Source organism: Odocoileus virginianus, chromosome 19 (genome assembly GCF_023699985.2).
Source record: "Odocoileus virginianus isolate 20LAN1187 ecotype Illinois chromosome 19, Ovbor_1.2, whole genome shotgun sequence".
Taxonomy (NCBI): domain Eukaryota; kingdom Metazoa; phylum Chordata; class Mammalia; order Artiodactyla; family Cervidae; genus Odocoileus; species Odocoileus virginianus.
Window position 1 is genome coordinate 44,765,470 of NC_069692.1, and position 7,184 is coordinate 44,772,653.

The window sequence follows — 7,184 nt, forward strand, 5'->3', positions numbered from 1 at the left end:
TCCTTTAGGATGGACTGGTTGGATCTCCTTGCAGTCCAAGGGACTCTCAAGAGTCTTCTCCAACACCACAGTTCAAAAGCATCAATTCTTCAGCGCTCAGCTTTCTTTAGAGTCCAACTCTCACATTCATACATGACTACTGGAAAAACCATAGCTTTGACTAGACAGACCTTTGTTGGTAAAGTAATGTCTCTACTTTTTAATATGCTGTCTAGGTTGGTCATAACTTTTCTTCCAAGGAGCAAGAGTCTTTTAATTTCATAGCTGCAGTCACCATCTGCAGTGATTTTGGAGCCCCCCAAAATAAAGTCTCTCACTGTTTCCCCATCTATTGTTCTCCCCATCTAAAGTCTCTCATTCTTTCCACATCTGTTTGACATGAAGTGATGGGACTGGATGCCATGATCTTAGTTTTCTGAATGTTGAGCTTTAAGCCAGCTTTTTCACTCTCCTCTTTCACCTTCATCAAGAGGCTCTTTTCTTTAGCTCTTCACTTTCTGCCATAAGGGTGGTGTCATCTTCGTATCTGAGGTTATTGACATTTCTCCCTACAATCTTGATTCCGGCTTGTGCTTCATCCAGTGTGACATTTTGCATGATGTACTTTGCATATAAGTTAAATAAGCAGGGAAACAATATACAGCCTTGATGTACTCCTTTCCTGATTTGGAATGAGTGTGCTGTTCCATGTCCAATTCTAACTTTGCTCCTTGACCTGAATACAGATTTCTCAGGAGGCAGGTCAGATGATCTGGTATTCCCATCTCTTGAAGAATTTTCCGCTGTTTGTTGTGATCCACACAGTCAAAGGCTTTGGCATAGTCAATAAAGCAAAAGTAGATATTTTTCTGGAACTCTCTTGCTTTTTCAATGATCCAGCAGATGTTGGCAATTTGATCTCTGGTTCCTCTGCCTTTTCTAAATCTGGCTTGAACATCTGGAAGTTCAGAGTTCACATACTATTGAAGCCTGGCTTGGAGAATTTTGAGCATTATTTAGCTAGTGTGTGAGATGAGTGCAATTGTGCGGTAGTTTGAGCATTCTTTGGCATTGCCTTTCTTTGGGGTTGGAATGAAAACTGACCTTTTCCAGTCCTGTGGCCACTACTAAGTTTTCCAAATTTGCTGGCATATTGAGAGCAGCACTTTCACAGCATCATCTGTTAGAATTTGAAATAGCTCAACTGGAATTCCATCACCTCCACTAGCTTTGTTCATAGTGATGCTTCCTAAGGTCACTTGACTTCACATTCCAGGATGTCTGGCTCTAGGTGAGTGATCATACCATTGTGATTATCTGGGTCATGAAGATCTTTTCTTTGTACTGTTCTTCTGTGTATTCTTGCCCCCTCTTCTTAATATTTTCTGTTTCTGTTAGTATTGACTGGTTTGATCTCCTTGCAGTCCAAGGGACTTTCAAAAGTCTTCTCTAGCACCACTGTTCAAAAGCATTAATTCTTCAGTACTCAGCCTTCTTTATAGTTTCAGATGGGGTAATCAGGATGGGACCCTCAAGAAGGGGTTAGTGATCTTTAAGGAGAGATGCCAGCACTTGCGTTTTCTTTCTCTCCACCATGTTGGCATATAGTAAGAAGGTGACCATCTACAAGCCAGGAATGGAATCCTCACCAGGATCCAATCATGATAGCACCCTGATCTCAGAATTCCATCCTCAGAACTGAGAAAATAAATTTCTGCTGTGTAAGCCCCACAGTGTGTGGTATTTGTTCATGGCAGGTTCATGAGGACATTTTCTGAGTGTCAAGTGGGATATTGACTTTCAGTCTATAGGAATGTATTATAGTGAACATAAACTGCAGCTTCTTACTTCTTATGTGTCATGATGTCAGGGCTGGAGCTGGGTCTGATCATAAAATGCCAGTGACAAAGAGACCCCAATTGTTACTTACTTGAGAGAGTATTGCTGAGAGAACAGAATTATTCACAATGACAGAGAAGCCCTTAATGTTACCTCGGGGGTTAAGGGTCTCGCATCTTCCTCTGCTGGGCCATGCTGTTATAGTTTATACGGATCACCAGCTTGCTCTGCAAGTCTTGTGGAAAGATCGCCCTGTATCCCTAATTTCATCACATGCACAGAACTGGAGGGTTTTTACTTGGTGTGTGTCCAGGTGAGCAAGCATAAACTTCAACAAGCAGAATCTGATGCTTGCGATTGGAGCCATCTACCACAGCAAAGACCAATGGCTTCTTCAAAAGTGTAATGGAGAGAAGCTTCTGGATGATCAGACTGAACAGTTAAATTAATTCCAGGTTTTTGTCCTCCCCACCCCTTACCCTGACCATGTGGTGTGACTTGCGAGATCTTAGTTCCCCAACCAGGAATTGCCCGGGCCCCACCAGTGAAAGCACCCAGCCCTAACCATTGGAAGGCCAGGGAATTCCCAGTCAACAGTTTAAACTGGGTGTGAGGGCATGTGCAGGAGAGAAACTGCTTGAGTTATTAAGCTATTTATTGGCTGGAAACACAAATGATCACTCTCATCTTTTGGGAAAAGTCACATTATCCCTTAAATTATTGTGACTATGGTCCATGTATCGGGGGCTTCCCAGACGGCTCTAGTGATGAAGTATCTGCCTGCAACACAGGAGATGCAAGAGACACGGGTTCAATCCCTGCGTGGGGAAGATGCCCTGGAGAAGAAAATGGCAACCCACTCTAGTACTCTTGCCTGGGACACCCCACGGACAGAGGAGCCTAGCGGGCTACATTATAGTTCATAGGGCCGCAGAGTCGGACATGACTGAGGATGCGTGCACAGACATGCGCACGGTGCGCACATAGAGAATCCCAGGTTGTCTGTACAGAAAGTAATGGCCAGAAATTATATTCAAAGACTGTAAAGCCAGCAGTCCTGCCCTAAACGCAAGTTCTCTTTACATGAAATTGTAATATACTTAATTTTATTTTTGTATGCAGTTTAGTAATCATGAAAAGTTTATTTCCAAAATAGGTGAATGATTATGTTTGGAGTAATTTAAGAAAGGAGAGAACTGGAAATAGAAAAGAAGAAAATGACGATAGCATTAATGGCAAATTATGAGAACAGAGTTCTACAAATTTGGAACTAGAGGAACAAGGGTGGAAAAAATACAAATATTGGAGTCAGCCTGTTATGTCTGCTAGAAGAAAGGACACTGAGATGCCCCTAAAGGGGTGACTCAGAAACCTGCTTCAGCCCAATTCTGGGGGCACCAGTAAAAGTCTTGGGTAATAAAAGGTAATGCAGCTTTAACATGTGGGTGAAGAAGCAGACACACGAAAAGCGTAACTTTTCATGTGATAATACACAACTAAGTATGTGTATTATCTCCAGAAAAGTCAAACAAGCTTACCAGAGTTTCCTTGAGACTGTAAGTGAAGGTGATCCTAAGAAGTTGCTAGTAAACAGGAAATGGTACGTGGAAATTAATGGTATAGTGCCCATTATTACTCATTTACAATGTTTGTACACCCAGCTTCAACCCTGGTCAAATGCATGGTGGAAGGAAGACTGTATATGACAGGTGTTTTTACATCTGTTCAAGTTCCCAAACCCACATCTACAACCCTTGTACACAGATCTGTTCCAGAATTCAGAGATTTTTTGAAGTATTAATTTCAGAAAAATTATATCTATGTATATATACACATATACATGTTTTGCTGAGAAATACTGAAGTGCTTGATTACTCTATTATAAGTTATTTTCCCAAACTCCACCAGGGGCCAGATAGATATAAAAACAATATAATAATTACATATAATTATTTATATACATATTATAATTATTTATATACATATATATATACATATATAGAAAGTTTAAGAAAGCAACTCATAATCAAGTAATCTACACTCTACTATTTCTCAGGAATACATAAATATTCACACAAAGTAGAATAAAGATTGTAAATGATCTCCTCAGTTTGGGCCAGGGTTTACTGCCAAATGAGTCTGAGTTGGGTTGGGTTTTACTGCCAACAGGGTAATGAATACGTTTTTAGATTTCGGAGGTAAGGCTATGGGATTATAAAATTATATTACTTTTTTAAAAACCTAAGACTTAGTTTTGGCCAAGAACTATGGAGTTGTGCCAAATTACACTTTGCCCATGATCGCTGAGGTCATCGAATCTGGGGTAGACAAACCGTAAGGTGTAGATGAGTTCCTAGGACATCTCCCAGAGAAGTTGCCTGGAAGGGTTTTCTCATAGTGACCGGGCACAGGGCCATTGGCACAATCTTGTCTTGTGACTCTAGTCAGTAGGACCTGTTCAAGTTTTCCACCGTTTTTATCTTGTCTTGATGAGGTTGCAGGAATCCAGTCTGCAATTATTTTAGCATACACCTATAACAAAGCAACAGAAACATAAACACCAGCCCCACAGTAAGCCCAGACATACAAACAGGAGCCTTTCAGGAAAATAATAAACTGAACAAAACAGAGAAACAGAAATTAAGAAATGCAGGGAATGTGAGGAAAAGTAGGTAAGAGTCTCCCAGAATAACTTCATGCTGGATCCTAACAGATAAAAAGCTGAAAAAGCAGTATGGGACCAGGCAGGAACCGATAGTCTTGTGCTAAGATGTCTGCATTATTGATTTTCCCCAGTGGCACAGCAGTAAATCCACCTGCAATGCAGAAGCTGTCGGAGACACAGGTTCACACCCCTGTCTTGGGAAGATCCCCTGGAGGAGGGCATGGCATGGAGTTCATGACTAAGTCACTTCATGAAAAGGGTAGTCTTATTACCCACATTTTATGGATGAAGAGACTAAGGCATTTCTAAACGTTTTAGAAATGCATGGGGAAAGAGCTGCAATTCATATGATTGTTGCTTCTATGCCAAGTACAAAGGTCATAATGATAAAAATAATAATAGTTAATGTGTATTAGTGTTGATTTTTTGTGACTCATGGTCTACGGCATTTTCGTGTTAGTTTATTTGCTGTTCACAGCAGTACTATGATGTGACTCTTACTACTCACATTTTACTTGCATCTGTGGATAATTCCCTGGTAGTTCAGAGGGTAAAGAATCTGCCTGCAATGCAGGAGACCAAGACTTGATCCCTGGGTCAGGAAGACTCCTGGAGAAGGGAATGGCAACCCACATCAGTATTCTTGCTTGGAGAATTCCATGGACAGAGGAGCCTAGCAGGATACAGTCCATGGGTCTCAAAGAGCTGGATACAACTGAGCGGCCATCAGTTTCACTTTCATAGATAGCTATTACTTATCATTAGAAGAAAGATGGAATTTGCAGCATTCAATTTTGAAAAAAATTTTTTAATGATGTAACCTGTGAGAAATCTTTATTCCTGTAAGTAATGGGAATGGAAAAAGCTTTATTGTGGCAATATTACTCAATTTTTAAAACTTCTTTCAAGTTCTGTGCTAAAAATAGGGCAACTGACAGCTTGATTAGGTGTTCCTTCAATTTTGTTGAAAGCACAGAATTAGAAACCTCCTAACCGGCAAAGTATTTGTTACTGTCTTTAGAGTTCTCTCATTTCTGCGAATCTCGCAGAGGGCTTCACTCAAAGTTATCAAATGAGTATTCAGTGAGCAGAGCCACGAGCCTTAGCTTTCCACACCAAACTGGCTGGGATCGCAAGGCACGGGTCTCATAAAGTAGTCATCTCACTTTGGCACACAGATGGCTGTGGCAGCATCTTGAGGCACGGCAAGATTCTTCTCAAGAAGCAATATTTGCTGAGGGCGAAAACAGACCAATGAGCTCTCCGAGGTCAAAGTTCTTTACCCTGACCACATACACAATCATTTCATTCCGGAAAGACTTTAGAGGAGCTATAATTAATCATTGACCTTGGCCATAAAACTATTTCAGTAAAGGACTCAGAAAATGTATACCTTTAAGAAATATGATATTCTGATGGAAATATTAAGTTAAACTGGTTGTAAGATATTGATAAGTGGATTTATAGTGTTTTAAATTATGAACTCATTTAAGGTTGGGTGATATTGAACAAAAATAAAGACTTTGATTCAAGAATACTTGGTCTTTAGTTTTCTTGAGGGAAGTCACGTAATAGAAAGTTTGATTCTGTCTTAAAGCCAGTATTGGACTATTTGAACAGGCATGTAACCTGTGTATAAGAGAATGTTTATCTCTGTTTGTAGTGGGCCCATGTATTCAAACCATGGAAAACGTGAAAGTGTGAGTCACTCACTTGTATCCAACTCTTTGTAGCCCACCAGGCTCCTCTGTCCATGGAATGCTCCCGGCAAGAAGACTGGAGTGGGTACCGTACCCTTCTCCAGCAGACCTCCCCGACCCAGGGATTGAACCCAAGTCTCCTGCATTGCAGGTGGGTTCTTTACCATCTGAGCTACCAGAAAGTGCTATCAAATCACAAGCAGCGAGGGGCATTGCAGAGGCCAGTTTTGTCTCAATGGAAACTGTTAGTGGGCACATCAAGAGACTAATCTTTTCTTTCAGACTCTTCTTAAGCTAGTTCAAATAGATACAGATTATAAATGAGCACAAAAGGCAAAACAATATGATCTAAAAAGGATTTCTATTTGAATGCATGCAGCTTGACCAATAATTTATGCTGTTCTCAAAAAGACAAGAAATAAAGCAATTATCCTTCAATAAAAAAAGAAAGATGAATAAAAGACAAAAAATTATTATGTTATTGTGGGAGAAATAGTAAGGCTCACCAAATGTTTCATTTGTCATATGTTTCATCTGGCTCCTCCTCCACGTCTCAGCCTCTTTATGGTTTGTGAACCTACGTGACTAGTTCTGGCCAATGAAACGGGGGCCAAAGAGATCTTCAGAGTGAAGGAATAAGCAGCCTATGTATAATCTTTCAGCCTCTCTTCTTTTCTTTCTTTCTTTCTTTTTTTAGTTTTTATCTCTCTTCTTTTCTAACTGAGGAAGTTATGTGTTCCATATGGAGTGCCTACAATTTGGTAGGGTCTTGGTCAGCCTGGGTCCTTGGATGGAGCAGAGATACTTGCTGACCTGTGATGGACATGTGGGATGAGCAAGAAATGCATATTTATTATATTAAGCAAGCAACCGAGAATTCAAGGTTAACTTGTTGCCACAATATAACCCAGTATATCTCAACGATTGCATTTTTGTAATAGATTTCTCTACAAGAGGAGTGTTTAATAATGTTTAATAGGTAAACGATTTTCTCTGAAGAA